The sequence below is a fragment of the Theropithecus gelada genome, chromosome X (assembly GCF_003255815.1).
Source record: "Theropithecus gelada isolate Dixy chromosome X, Tgel_1.0, whole genome shotgun sequence".
NCBI lineage: Eukaryota > Metazoa > Chordata > Mammalia > Primates > Cercopithecidae > Theropithecus > Theropithecus gelada.
Window position 1 is genome coordinate 149,157,537 of NC_037689.1, and position 16,126 is coordinate 149,173,662.

Genomic DNA, 16,126 nt, shown 5'->3' on the forward strand with positions numbered 1-16,126 from the left:
CAGAAAGAATGTTCCTGCCTAATTCCTCTTTCAGTGAAGACACACCTTGTACAAAGGTGTGGGGAAAATTTTGCAAAGATGTGCAATGGTCCTAATTAATGAGGTTTTGTTGTACTGAGTCTTTTTACCGTACTATACCGTATTGACTCTATTCCTTATGTCTGCCCCATCTTGAACAGAGGAGGAGCCTTGCACATCATTGTAAATGTGGCTAGCGTGCCTAGTCTTACCACTTTAGTCCCAGTGAAACTTATTTATTCATACAGAAAATATTTAGCATCTACCATGTGGAAGTTTCTGTTCCAAGATTTAAGGATATGGTAGTGAGCAAAAGTCCTTATCTTCATGGTGATTACATTCTGGTGGAGGAAAAAGATAATAAACAAATCAATAGACTATAGAGTAGGTGAGATGATGAGGGCCAAGGGAAAAAAAATTGAGCAGTGAAAGGGGGGGGTAGGGAATGTTATTGGGGGAAGGTTAAATATTACTAGATTTTGAAATGGCATTTTATAGGTTGAAAATGGAGTAATGTTGGCAATTCCCTGTGGTTCCCTTGTGGCCAGAAAGGGCCTCAACAAGAAGGTGACTTGAGTTAACATCTGAAAGGAGTGGAGGAGCAAGCCTCATGGATTTTGGAGGAGATATTCCAGACAGAGGGAAGAGCAGATGCAAAGTCCTTGAGGCAGAAGTACATGGCAGAAGCGTATGTTTGAGAAACAGCAAGGGAGCCAGTGTAGCTGGAGCAGAGTCACTAGAGAGGAACATTCAGAGCATGCAGGGCCTGTGAGCAACTGTGAGGGAAGGACCAGGATCATGTTAGCTCGACCCTGCCTTGTGGAATAGCTCCTGCTAGAGTCATTCACCATTATTTCTCTTGTTTTTCAATGTCGTGTGGAGACTCAGTCAACACTACCTGCTCTCTCTCCCTTTACACGTTACTTGGCCATTTCTACTAATTCTAGTCTCCTAATTCTACCTGTCACCTTTGGCAAATACTGTGGAGGTCTTATAGTATAGTTTTAAAACAACATAAAATTAGGATTTTTAAAAACTATAATGCTTAGGTTTTATTTCTCAGTTTTGCCATTTACAGGTTGTGTGATCTTGGAGAAGCCTGTTAAGTCTCACGTTCTTTATCTATAAATGGTGAAGATAATTACCACAGAATGGGTATGAGGCTCAAATAAAAATAAAGAAATAAGATCTATATGTTTTGTAAAATACTATGCAAAGTCAAATTATTATGGATTAGAAAGTCCTTCCAAATATGGAGTAATTATAATTTAACACTATAGTCCTGACTAATCTATACAGACACTATTAAATACAAAGGGCTACCTGTGAACATAGCAGACAGTCATGATCTGAAGTTTGTGTCTGGTGATTTCTTCAATATTCTTATTATTTCTCTATAAATTTAAGGTAGTTCTTTTTTTTTCTGCTTAAAGCCAGTACATTTTAACCTCCATACTGAGATGGTACTCTCTCCATTAACAACCAAGTTATTCCATGAAGAGCATCCATGTCTCCTTGCAGGGTGAAGTGGGTGTGGCCAACTTTGAATATGGTGAAACTTCCAGCTTGGAGGCCACATCCAGCCAGATGATTCTATGCTCTTACACCCACCAGAGAGATAATTCACATGCTGACACCTGGTGTTAACAGATAAGGAAAGGAGTTGGGGCTTTTCAGGCTGACATCCAGGGAAAGAACCTGAGCCCATTCCCATGCAGCTGTATTTGTTAGATTTGAAGCCAGCCTCTTGGTGTACATTTAACTAGTCATGTTAGTAGTATGTACAGGGCCTGGTCCTTGAAAAGGACAGACATCAAAAAACATAGGTAGCAGGGATAGCAGTCTCAGGATTCTGGGTTTTATATATCATTTTCTTTATGATGTGACTTCTAGCCAACCCATACTCCATCTTCAGCTATATGACAAATTATTTTGATCGTCCAAAAGCATAAAATCATTATACTATTAGATTTGCGATTGATAAGAGCAATTTTGTTGTTAATATTTTTTGAAAAGCTCTGTGTAAGGATTTGTACTCAAAACTCATTGAAGCAACACTGAAATCACTGAGGGTTTAGACACTAATGAAAAAAAGAGTCTAATAAATATAAAAGTTTAAAAAACTGGGACGAATTACCTGATATATTTGCCTATTTTATGAAAAGCAATTTTAAATAAATATTCTGACAGCTGCATATTCTTCTCAAATAATAATGTTATTTTTTTCTCACAGTATTCATTTGTCACTCCACAATATAAATGCCCAGTTGTGTGTTGGTCATCTGAAGATGTGGAATGCGATTCATCCAGCTCTCCTTTCACTTAGTGATTTTTGCTTTACCTCTTTCTTATCTTGGGACCATTTTTTGCTTTAGCTCCATTGCCTTTTTTTTTTTTTTTTTTTTACTTTTTAACTTTTTATTTGAATATTGGTGGGAACTATATGTGTCCTCTTGCCCCATTTGCTTTATTATCATTCTCTCCCTTTCTCTCCTTCTTTCAACTTCTTCCCATCTTTTCTTCCCTCTCTCATCTCTCTCTCTTCATATAGATAGACATTTTGTGCATGTGTAATTTATTATGAACTATGGAAGTACACCTCTATTTCTCAAATACTTCTATGTATTTCCTGTGTTTAAGTTTATTACAATACATAACCTCAGTATGGTTATAAAATCGGGAATTTTGGTATCTGTGGAATATTATTATCTAATCCACAGTCCATATTCAAATGTTGTCAGTTATCTTTTGTAGCTTTTTTTTGGTATAAGATCCAATTTAGGATCATGATTACATTTAGTTGTCATATGTCTTTAATCTGGAATAGTTTCCCAGACGCCCTTTGATATTCTTAACTTTGAAATTTGTGATGAGTGCAGACTGAATATTTTATGGAATGTCCCTCCATTTGAGTTTGTCTGATGTGTCTTCTTAACTAGAGTCAAGTTATGCATTTTTGTCAGGAATACCACAGAAGCAATGTTGTATTCTCAGTACAACATATCAAAAGATGGATGATGTTGATATTTCTCACAAGCTGATATTAACTTTGATCACATGGTTGAAGAGATGTCCACCAAGTTTCTCACCTGTAAAGTAAAATTTCCCTTTGTAAATTTTAAGTAACTTATGGGAAAGTACTTGAAGACATGTAAATACTCTGTTCCTCAAGAAATTTTTACCCGCTAGTCTTAGTACCTGTTGATAATTTTCTAACACCATCATACCTTCTACATTTATTGGTTGGCATTTTGATTAGGAAGTTTCCCCTGTGCCTCATTGATTGATTTGTTATTTATTTATTCACTGGCTTATAATATATTACTATTATTACTTATTTCAATGCTCACATTATCTCGGAATTGGCCAGTGGGAGCCTCTTCCAGCTGACTCATTTCTTTTTAATGTGTCCCATCATTCTTTGAGCATCCCCTTTACTACCTGGCACAAGACTGTTCAGGTTCATTTTGTACTTTCTCTGCCTCAGAGAAATCAGCCAGTTCTCTTAGTCTGAGCAACTCCAGCTTCTTTAATTGGAAGTGTTTAGAAACCAAGATCTAGGCACTACTTGTGGTCATTGTTACTTGTGTGCTACTGCTTTTAAGTGCTTTCAGAACTAGAAAACAAATACACATGTACCTACATATAAAGATATATATCTATATGTATTTCCATATCTACCCATCTATATGTATGTGTACCTTTGTGTATGAGTGTGTATAAAATAATACAAATCATGAGTTCATACTGATGCTTCAGATTCTAAGCCAAAACCATAGGGTTCATTCTAGAACCCTAGCCTTTCCATTTCTGTATTTGCAACACTCTTTTCCAATAATCACAAAGGCCTGGCCCCATTGTCCTCAATATAGTTACTTACTTGCTCAAATATCAAATGCACAGAAAGTAGTTTTAGGGTTGCCAACTTATGTCATTGCAAAAAGAAAACCTTCTAAAGTGAGTTTAATATTATTTACATTTGTAAAGTAAAATTTACATGTAGTAAAATACACCTATCTTAAGTCTATCATTCCATGAACTTTGAATGGAGAAGCCCATATAAACCTCATTCCTGTCAAGATGTACAATGTACATCATGGTGGCTATGGTTAACAACATTGTATTTTATGTTTGAAAATTGTTAAGAGAGTAGATTTTAAGTGTTTTCACTACAAAAATGATAAGTATGTGAGGTAATGCTTGCATATTTTAAATAGCTTGATTTAGCCATTCCGCACTGTATACATATATCAAAACATTATATTGTACTCCAGAAATATATAATTTTTACTTCTTAATTAAAAATTTTTAAAGATAAACAATGCTTTCAGCACACTGGAAAGCTTCTTTGTGCCCCTTCTCTGACATCCTCCCACCTAGAGGCAACTGCTGTTTTAAATTTTTTCACTGTAGATTAATTTTGCGTTTACTAGAACTTCATAAAAATAGAACCAGACAGTATATATTCTGTTGATTCTGCCCTCTAACCCAGCATAAATTGTATGTATCAGTAGTTCATTCTTTTTGTTGCTGAGGAGTATTCTATTGTAAAACTATACCACAATTTGTTATGTATTTACCTTTTGATGGACATTTGTTTCTAGTTTTGGATTATTACAAATAAAGCTGCAATGAACATTCTTTTAAAAAAGGCTTTTTGTGGATATGTGTTTTCTTTTTCTTTTTTTTCTTTTCTTTTTTTTTTTTAATTTTTTGAGATGGAGTCTCGCTCTGTCGCCCGGGTTGAAGTGCAGTGGTGTGATCTCAGCTCACTGGAACCTCCACCTCCCAGGTTCAAACGATTCTCCTGCTTCAGCCTCCTGAGTAGCTGGGATTACAGATGCCTGCCACCAGGCCCAGCTAAATTTTGCATTTTTAATAGAGATGGGGTTTTACCATGTTGGCCAGGCTGGTCTTGAACTCCTTACCTCAGGTAATCCACCCTCCTTGGCCTCCTAAAGTGCTAGGATTACAGGCATGAGCCACCGTGCCCAGCCTGTATTTTCATTTTTAAAATTATTTCTTTAAAAAATTATCTGTTAAATTGTGTACTAAAATTGTTTTTTTTTTTCCTCTTGGTATACAGTTCTGTGGATTTTAAGTAAGCTATAGATTCATTCAACCACCACCGTAATCAGAATACAGAACAGTTCTGTTATCCCTCAAAAAACTTCCTTGTCCTGCCTATTTATTGTCAGCCCTACCCCACCTCACCCTTAACTCATTTCAACCACTGATCTATACTTCATCCCTATAGTTTTGTCTTTTTGAGAATGTCATATAAATGGAGTCATACAGTATGCAATCTTTAGAGACTGGCTTCTTTCAGCACAATTCCTTTAAGATTCATCTGAGTTGTTGCATGCATCAAAGGTGTTGTCATTTTTTAAAGTTTTAGCCACTAATAGGCACATAGTGGTATTGAGTTATGTTTTTAATTTGCATTCCCCCTAAAGACTAATAATGTTGAATATCTTTTCATCATTTTCCATCATTGCATCTTCTTTGACAAAGTGTATGTTTTAATCTTTTGCCTAATTTTAAAATTTTGTTGTTTGTTTTCTTATTGAGTTTTGAGAATTCTTTTTTGTTTCATTTTTTATTCACAAAATATTTTCTCATATTCATTGTCTTTAATCTTTTCAGCATCCTGCAAACATTGTTCTAATATTAATTTTGTAAAGTCAGAGCAGTAAAAATTAAAAATGTGGTCTCCAAAGCTAACAATCTGGGTTCAAATTCTGGGTTTGTCACTTATTGCTGTATAACTTTAGCAGCTTGACTTCCCCGAACCTTGGTATCCTCAACTGTGAAATCATACTCATATAAAACCATCATTCCCAGCAAACTATCACAAGGAGAGAAAACCAAACACCACATGTTCTCACTCATAGGTGGAATTGAACAATGAGAACGCTTGGACAGAGGGAGGGGAACATCACATACTGGGACCTTTCAGGGAGTGGGGAATGGGGGAGAGAAAGCATTAGGAGAAATACATAATGTAAATGTCGAGTTGATGGGTGCAGCAAACCAACATGGCACATGTGTATACCTATGTAACAAACCTGCACTTTGTGCACATGTGCCCTAGAACTTAAAGTGAGAAAAAAAAAAAAAAAAGCAATAACAGCACTTGCTGAGTGCTTACTATATATCAGGCACTGTTCAGAATATTTTAAACACATCTTAGCTCATTTCATCCTCACCACAGTCTATGAGTTTTGAGAATTCTTTATACATTCTGGATACAAGTTCTTTGTTCAATATTTGATGTGCAAGTACTTTCTCAAGTCTGGGGCTTCTATTTTCATTCTCTTAACAGTGTATTTTGCAGAACAAAGGGTTTTTATTTTAAGGAAGGAATATTTTGTTATTTTTTTTCTTTGATGGATTGCTTTTGGTGCCATGTCTTAAGAATTCATTACCAAACCAAGGCCACATAAACATTTTTAGTTTTTTTTTTCCCAAAAGTTTTATCATTCTGGATTTTAAGTTTGTATCTATGATCTACTTTGAGTTAATATTTTTACAAGGTGTGAAATTTAGGTCAGAGTTCATTGTTTTTGGTATATGGATGTCCAGTTGTTCCAATATCATTTGTTGAAATATGATCTTGTTACTGTCCTGCTCAAAAACTTTCAGTGCTTTTCCCATTGCACTTAGAATAAAATCCAAACTCCTTTTGTATGGTCTGTAAAGCATACTGCTCTCATGCCTACTTATTTCTGAAACCTCATTTTGTGTTATATTCCTTTTTGTCTGTCAGACTTCAGCCTCCCTGGCTTCTCTTTTCTGTGAATTCTCAACACTCTTTTCCAACATAGAGTCTTTGCACATGTTTGTGTCCTCAACCTGAAATATTTTTCCATTATGTTGTTCAATAGTTGGCTTATACTCGTTCCCCTAAGTTCATTTTTTATTCTCTCCTCTGGCATTCTGCCCTTTTCCTTAATCATACTTATTATAATTTTTAACTTTATAGTTATCTCTAAACTAATCACTCATTGTCTGGATTTCCCATGAAACTGTAAGATCCATGAAACTGTGTTTGCAGTGCCCACTACTGTGCCTATCCTCATAAAACTTGCTGCCTAGTGCTGAGATGTACAACTAAATAAGAAACTACAATACTACAAGAAGCTACACCATTCTGCATAAATGCCATTTAAGTTCATTCACTATTTCTACATGGACTAAAATGTTTTTCCCCTCTGTATTTTGTATACTTGAATCCTTCTCACCCCTCAAGAAACAGTTCCATCTTCCCTCTCTGAGAAGTTCCTCCTGGTACCCAGTTCGGAAGAGCTCTTCCTCCCTGCTTTCTACTCTCCTACTGACACTCTCCACTTTGCCTTAAGATCACAGAGACTGACTTAGCTCTTCTCCTAGAAAATCAAAAGCTTGCTAAGAGTGGGATCCAAATTGCTTTCAGCTTGTGTCTCCCTCAGTACACAGACCAGCTCATTTTATTCAGTTAACTCATTTTCTGATTTCTAGAATACAGTCATGTGTTTATCCATGGGTCCATCTTGCCATTGGAAACTAACAGAGCTGATTTTCAGAACAAAAAAGAAAACAAGGCCAAACTTCAAATCATATCTCATATTTGCACAGCCAACACATAGGCCATTCGCTTTTTAATAAGTAGCAAAGACATAAAACGTTTTCTTTTAACATGTGCTGGGACTTGACTGGTCTCTGTTGCTTTATTTCCCCAACTGGCTCAACAATAGTCTTATAAAAGTGACAGAAAGACCATACACCATGTTACCTTAGAGGGATGACTGAGTGGGTTACAAAAGTAGGAAGACTCAGATGCCAAATAAAACATGGGCTGTTTGGCAAAACCTTAGCATGAACATATGGACCTAGTCTAGGCGCTCTAAAGTTACTGGCTGTATTAAAAAGAAGTTGGACCTGCCCTGTTTTATGATGTAAAAATGTGTGTGTGTTTGTGTGTGTCTTGTTTCATTGAAGTGAAAGCAAATGATTTTAACGGAATAGTGACAAACATTAATTCATAAAATAGTTTTTAGACTGGAAAAATATTTGATAATGGATCCAAATATGAAAATAATGAAATATAAAAATCAATGTAGTACCTTACAAACTGTAGAAATTATATCTGAGCTGTCAGTTCTAGTCGTTCAAAAACCCTGTCCTCTTTGAGTAAGAGATACATCCCTATAGAACATCCTGTCCTCAGCTGGAAGGCTTGGCCTTAAGGGCTTATTAGTTAGTGGGAACAGAGCAAACTTTCTTTATATCTTACCACACAGTTCTGGTCTTAGTATAGTCTTGTGTCTGATTTATGAATTTCTCCTGGAATGAATTTTCCACAAATATATGATGGCGAACTGTGTAGCCTTGACATTCATTCTGCCCATGAATGTCTTTAGTGTTAGCAGCTGGCATCCAGGCATTTTCCAGTGACTCACCAACCAAAGCTATACATTGCCTTCTCTACGTTTGAAAAAAAAGGGCAGGGGGTGGACCACAGAACACTAATCAGATTCTAAAGTTGCTTTCATGTTTACTTAATATTTCTACACTGCTCAGAGGAAGCCAATATCAGCAATATTCTTTTTGAGATGACAAAACCTTGAAACTTTTTAAGTTAATTTTAGAGCAATAGAGTTTTTGTTGACTTAGTGTTCACTTTTCTGTCTTGTCTTTATTATTTGACATTAGGGCAACTCTTACCGTAGATTACTTGCTCTTCAGGGTATATGAGACTAAGATTTCTACCATGTTGATGATCGTATTTACTTTTTAAGTGTGATGAATATTGTGCGTTACTAATTTTTTTTTAATTCTGGTGAGGAAATACCACCAAGTGCCATTCGGTGTTTTTCCTCTTTTGATGTGTTTGTGAAAAACTGGTGTAACCAAAAAAGCACATTAGAGGAATTCAAAATGGCCCTTTAGAGATTGATGGTTTCTATGAAATGGATGGAGTATGATTTTAGTGGAAATTTTCCCATTTTGACTTCATCCTTTGTAAAACACCTAAATGTATCAGAGTCAAACCATTTGGCTTCTTTTTAGTTGTGTATTAGTAGTTATTTAAAGCAAGTCTTTACCATACAGCTAAAAGAAGAATTGAATTTTCTTAGCTATGCCATAAAAGTAATTACCTGCCAGATAAAAGGGACCTCATGTTCTAAATAGTTGACATTCAACATTTTGTTTTAAATCTTCATTTTCTGATATGTAAAATTATCTGAATTAATCTGTATGGTGTAGGTTTAGTCATGTTATCAGCTTCAGATATATCAGATATATATATATGTTAACCCACTCAAAGAATATGATTTTGAAAGCCACAAGAATCCATATCTGTGTCTCGTACAGGAAGACAGGAAGGCTGAAATGGAAAGATGCATATAGACCCTAACTCATTGTCTCATGAAAGTCAGTCCTCTTCATGCTGTGGCCAGGGAGCAGTAAGGGGTGTGATGCTCAGGGTAGGGAATTGGAGAGGAGAAGGGTGCATTATTTTCTGAGTCATCTTGTTTCACTTTCTGCCTATCTCTCAATCCTAATACACACCATAGGCATGTACACACGTGTACACACACACACACACACACACACACACACACACACACGTATACCAGACATTTTCCTTTTCCATCCTTTTAGGCCCTGGAGTAATAAATTACTCTGCTGGAGAGAACTGGTAAATTCAAATAGCACACTCCTTCCATTCAGAATATCTGAATGAAATATCATACTTTTCCCTCACATCAAAAAAAGACAGAACTTTTTGTGACTAAAAGTTAATTTCTTAAGCCAAAAGAAAATTTCTGGAAGCAGTCACTCAGGAAGAGTTTCCTAAAACATTCATATGCTAAGATGGTAAACGATGGGATTTGTTGTCCCTTTGTTAGCAAGAAACCATGATCTTGAGCAGCTTCAGGTCCATTAAGATCTCTCCCAAGTGAGAATGCAATGGGCTTCTCTGGCTGTAAGTTGTCCATTGCCTCTGATTCCATTGGAGAGAAAGAAACCAATCACCTGCTCGTGTTTTTTCAAATTTCCAAATCCATTCTTACGTTGTAAAAAACAGGCTGCTGCTGATTTTGGCTCACAGGCCATAGTTTGGACAAAACCCTTATCTATTCAGTATACTAAGTATCTGTTCATATCAATATATTATTCTTGATTACATTCTTGATTATAGTCAATGGATATATTATTATTTTCAACATTTTAAGGAATGTTTAATTTGTAAAAAGTTAAAAGTCGCAGAATGGTTTGCCATTCTTATGAATAAAAACAGAATTTCAGGACTTCATATGAATGTTTTTAGTTTATGCTAATTTAATAATACATTTTTAAAGAATTCATTTTCTAATTTTTCAGTGATTTAGCATGTTTTCAGATTTTATCAACAATATCATCAAATGACTCATTTGCCAAATTTACCATTTTCCCCAAACTTGTATCTGTGAACTCTGACAAAGCTTAATGACTTAGAGTGGATTGAAATATTTTAACAGTTTTTGAAGATACTTAGGATATATTGTACTTGGCCAATTTTTCTGTTAACATTTTAAGGAAGGTTCCATTTGTCTGTACCCCAGGTCCCTTACTGCTGCAGCTGAATTGAGCAGGGGACAAGAGAAGGGAACTTGCGATGGGGGAAAGAAACAAAGGAGAACCAGCATCCAGCACAGCTTGGGCTACCAACCCCTGAAGTTGGGTTGGGAGGAAATGAGTCCATGAGAGAAGGAGATGAGGAACTCAGCAGGTGTCTGAAGCCCTCAGGACTCTGAAATCCTTCCTTCCTACAATAGTCTTAAACTCTGCCAACTCAGCACACTTAAAATTTTATGAATAGCTTAAAGAAACAGGTTTTTGGTAAATCAATATATTTGGATAATTTGACAAATTGATGCTTTGATTCATGTTCATTCAGTCCATTTGTCTCCTGGCAAGTTGGCTTTTGGAAAATTTAATATTAGTAGATTGACTTGGGAAGTTGGTATGCTTCCATACTGAAAAGCAGTGGCTTTCCAGAGGCAAAACTAAGAAGGAGCCAGGAGTGGGTCAAGATTGCATCCTTTCTGGAAACAATAGTGTGCACAAACTACCTGGCAAAGTTGATAGTAGCTCATAGTTATCTGCAGTTCATTCTGTGGAGGATGTTAGTGGGTTAACTTGTGGTGTGAATATAAAGTGATGGAACTGATCTTAACATATGGGCCTATCGATTTCAAAGACATACACATTTTGGTAATAGAGACAAATGAAGGCATCACATGCCTGTATCAAAACATTTCATGTACCCCACAAATATATACACCTACTATGTACACACAAAAATCAAAATAAAAAATAAAAGTAAAAATTAACAAATTAGGGCATATTGGATGTGTGGCATGACAAAATCAAGGCATTTCTGGCTGGGATTAAACAAAACTAGAGATTATTTTACTACTCCCTAATGGTGACACATTGCCCTTACTGGTATAAGGATTTAGCAGACTGGGTTCATATTCTGGCTTTGTCATTTACTAGTTGTGAACTTATATGTTATTCACGTTATAAAGCTTTATTTTCCTCATCTATAAAGTGGAGACGATAACAGAACATATGTCATTGAGTTATTGTAGGACTCAGAAAGGTAATATGTAAAAGATACAGACCCCATGGTAGGAACTTGGTAAATGATAGTGTCTTTTCTGTCAGTCAGAGATGAGATTGGTTGTGGGTAGGCAATATGGTTAGTTAGCAATTACCTTAAGATTATTGAGGGTGATGATGAAACATTCACTTCAAGTTACTGATATTCTGAACCGATCAAAATTACATCCATTGACTATCTGCCTTTAGTTAAGGTTCCTAAAATGAACTAAATTCATCTTCAAATAATGTAAATCTATTAAGATGACTATCTCCAATTATTTAGTTAGTAAAAGTTGCTATATTGAAAGAGAAGGACCTGTCAAATATTTAGAAGGCAGTGTAGTTATTTTGTATTCGGAAGGATCAAGATTTGTACATTGATTCAGAGGATATTTACAAGTATACATTGTATGCAGAGCCCTGTAGCCACAGAACACACTTCTCTTCTCCCCCTCAAAGGAGGATATTGATCTAGGTGATCTATAGCAATAGCAACGTTCCCAAGTCTCTCAGTGCAGTTTCAAGTCACAAAACCCAGGCTCTTGATCCCTATTCTGCTCATCTTAACACTAGAGCACCTGCTTCTTGGCTCCAAAGGAATAGAGAAATGATAGCGCATGCAGAACTCATCTTGCAGGAAGACATTTTCTAGGAGAGAGAATTAAAATTACAAAAGAACAATTGTAAAGCAAATTACAGTATCATACCTCTCAAATCATATAGTTAAGTGGAATAGAAACTTAGAGATGTAGGGTGGTCAATGAAAGAATGGCTAATGAGGGCATTTGAGCTGACCACACTTACGGAGACTCTACACATTACAATGTACTTTTTCTTTTTTTTAATTTTTCAGAATTTTGTTTTCACTTTTTGCATGTGGGGTTGAGAAAAATATTTTTTCTAGCTTTATTTAGGTATAATTGACCAATATTGAGGGTGTGTGACCCCAGCTTCTGTTCACCTTCCATGGCATGCCTAGAATACTGAATAAAATAGTAGGGGGCTAGGGCAAAGAGAGGCTGTTTCAGGCTTGATTCCTAGGGAGCCACTTAACAGGAATCCTCTTCGAAGAACATAATGACTCTTGAGGAGAGGTAGGCTTTGGAGCTGCTAGTATCTAGTTATCAGGGACGGCTGAGATGCAGTTGGATTTGAAGGAAAAGTTGATACCTGATCCTGGACTCAAGATTTTACATTTCAGACAGGGCATGGTAGTGAGCTTCCTCTGAGAGCCTGTAGACTAGCCTTGGTTAGAGTAGCCTTAAAAATTAGCTTCTTAAACTTTGTTCATAACCTGCAACCAAGAAGGGAAATCTGGTTTTCTTTCCTTCCATCACTTCAGATTATATAATCTCAGCTGTAAATTAAATAGGGAGAGACATTTAGGATTATATTTTTACTGTCATCAGTTTCCTGACTCTGCCACAACTGTTCAAAACACACCTTAGTTTGTACTCCATTGGCGTATGAAAGGACAGCATTCCTTTGACATCTTTTTCATATTTACAGTTTCATTTATACAGCAAGTAGAAGTAGATGATATTTTAAGCCAAGAACAACCTTGCATTAAAGCAATTCAGCAGTGTTAAGCACTTTACCAATGGATATCAAATCTCGGTAAAATATTTAAAATGAAGAGAGAGAAGAAACATGAAGGGCTCAATTTAAGAGTAACATTTTGAGATTTTACATGATGAAACAGAGGTGCTCGTCTTTGTAGAATTAGGTGTTCTTTTATGTAACTACAACTGGCAAAGTGTTCTTTGATCTTTCTCCTTCTTTTTAAAAATTAAGTGATACAATTTGGAAAAAAGAAAGTTGTGCTTGTATCTGTTCCTACCCAAAGGCCAGCAGTGGATATGGCTGCAAACCCTCTGTTACATGTTATATCCCATATCCTGAGCCTGAACTCATTATTTACATGCACAAACTAGTTAGGTATGAAATATTCCCTAATGTTTTTCTTTAAAATTGTAAGTGCTTCTCTGTGGCTTTTAATTGTGAGGTGTTTTGTTTTGTTTTCGGGTCTCGCCATGTCGTCTAGGCTGGAGTGCGTTGGCGTGATCACAGCTCACTGCAGCCTTGACCTCCCCAGCTCAAGCGATCCTCCCGCTTCAGCGTCCTGAATAGCTATGACCACTGGCATGCACCGCCACATCTGACTTATTTTTTATTTTTTCTAGAGATGGAATCTCATGGTATTGTCCTGGCTGGTCTCAAACTCCTGGGCTCAAGTGATCCTTCCACCTTGGCCTCCCAGAGTGCCTGTGACTTTTATATTCTACATCAAATATTTGCCATTTATATTGACTTATGGAGAGGCAAAAAAATGTAAATTCACTGAATAATTTGGAAAATATTCACTTTTATTTATATTCGTGATATTTAAGTCAGTGGATTTGAAACAAAACATACTTGCTTCACAATATATTGCTGTCAAAGAGTTTTGTCCAGAAAAACTTACTGCATCCTTTAATACAGCACTATCCAGTAGAACTTTCTGTGATGATTGCAGTGGCCTATAATCTGCTTCATCCAACACAGTAACCGCTAGCTATGGAGCACTTGAAATGTGGCTACTGTGACTGAAGACTACATTTTAAATTGTATTTAATTTAAATTAACTTAAATTTTGATTTAGCCACATGTGCCTAGTGACTGCCATGTTGGACAATGCAGCAAGCAATACATTCATATATTGTTTATCTCAGATATAAAGTTATGCACTATTTAGAAGCCAATATAAAGGTATTAGATTACTTTTAAGGAACAAATAGAAGCTCCAGCTTGTCCATTAAAATAATTTTGTCAATCCAAGCAGATTGGGATGAAGGATGTGAAACATTTTGATTGAATTGACTGCTAAGTTGTATCTGTTTATTTCTTTTTTTACTTAGCAAATATCCATTAAGCATGTAGTAATTGCTCTCCATTGTGTGAAGTGCCTGGGATACAAGAAGTTTAAAGCATGTTCATTGCCTTGAAGAAATTCACCCCGTAGAAAAAGTAGATAGAAAGTAATAAGAAACATTTGTATAAGGTAGAAGAGAGTTGAGAAAGAGGGAAGAGTCTAGGATGACTTGCAGATTTCAGTCTTGAGTGACTGGGTGGAGGGTGGCACTGTTCACCAAGTAGGAGACACTGGAGGGGGAACAGGAGTCTATACCATGTTGAATTGAAGTTAGATATCCACATGCATGTGCTGAAGGCAGTTGGATATGTGGGTCTACAGCTTGGGAAGAGGTCTTGAGGTAGAGCTGTGGGAGTCACCCATAGTTGAAGCCAAGGAATACGACATGGTCTGCAAGGCAGATAATACAAGAAATAACTTGGCTTATAAATTTAGTCGGAGATCGAAAAATTATTTTAAAAATATATAATAATATAGGAATTTTGTTTTTAAATAATATGTTGGCAGATTTACAAGTGACTCCATTTATGTTTGTTTCATGACACTGAAAATCAAATCAGTAAGAAATATTCTATATTTTACATATTTCATATTTATTTTAATAATATTAACATAAATATTAATAAATATATTTAATTAAATATATACTTTTTATATATTTTAAACATTCTATATTCGATATAGTCCAATTATACACACAAATGCCTGACTTAACTTATTAACTAGTTGTTTTATGCTGTGTAAATACTTCCTAAATATTACATATTTTTGATATCCAAAATAAATTTTTTCAAACTCTTAATTTTTTAGTGTTAGAAATAAATGCTATAAATAAAATAGATTTTTGTCAGGGTCCTCTGAAATACAGAATGGAAAATTTCTCTCCGTTGGCTCAGAATTCACTTTTTGAAACCATGTGAAATAACCCAGGTTTTCTCTTAATTACGTGTCTCTGAATATGCTTCGAAAGTTTTATAGATACCATTTTGCCACTGTCTTGCTGCTCTGAGGTCTTGTTTTTTATAATATTTATTATCAGACTTTAATTTCTCATTTTGTGGAGTAATAGGGGCTTTTCAAAAGAAAAACTCTTGAAAACAAAATACATTTCAATACCAGAATCTCAGTTACGAAATTTTTAAGGCTTGAAACACTATTATCAGTATTAAAAATAAGATTCTCATTCATTCATATTTTCTCCCCCCCATACTTAATTGGTGAAAAGTAAGCTAGTATTTAGACTCTAGTGTGCCATGAAGCTGCATCTCACCTTCATCGAAATTCTAATTTTGATAGAAATGAATTGTTAATGAGCCCCGAGAATGGAGAGTTTCTCTAATTACAAGAAACAAAATTAAATTGGGCCTAAAGACATTTTTTTTTGTAATTGCAGTTGGTTTAAAAATCGAAAAAGAATATTTACTCATACACCTTGGCTTTAAAAATACTGGTTTGCTCCCCACTGTTAAAAAGGCATTGAGACCTGCAGCAAACTTCATTCTAATGAGGGTCCAGATGATTTTTTTTGTGTGTAGATGTGCAGAACAACTTTGTGGGAAA

General features: G+C 35.7%; 1 protein-coding gene across 1 annotated transcript in view; it reads left to right on the top strand.

The window, feature by feature from the left end:
- The window catches only part of PASD1 (PAS domain containing repressor 1), a 100,726-nt gene that overhangs the window by 65,189 nt on the left and 19,411 nt on the right, over nt 1-16,126 (top strand). The window lies entirely within an intron of this gene.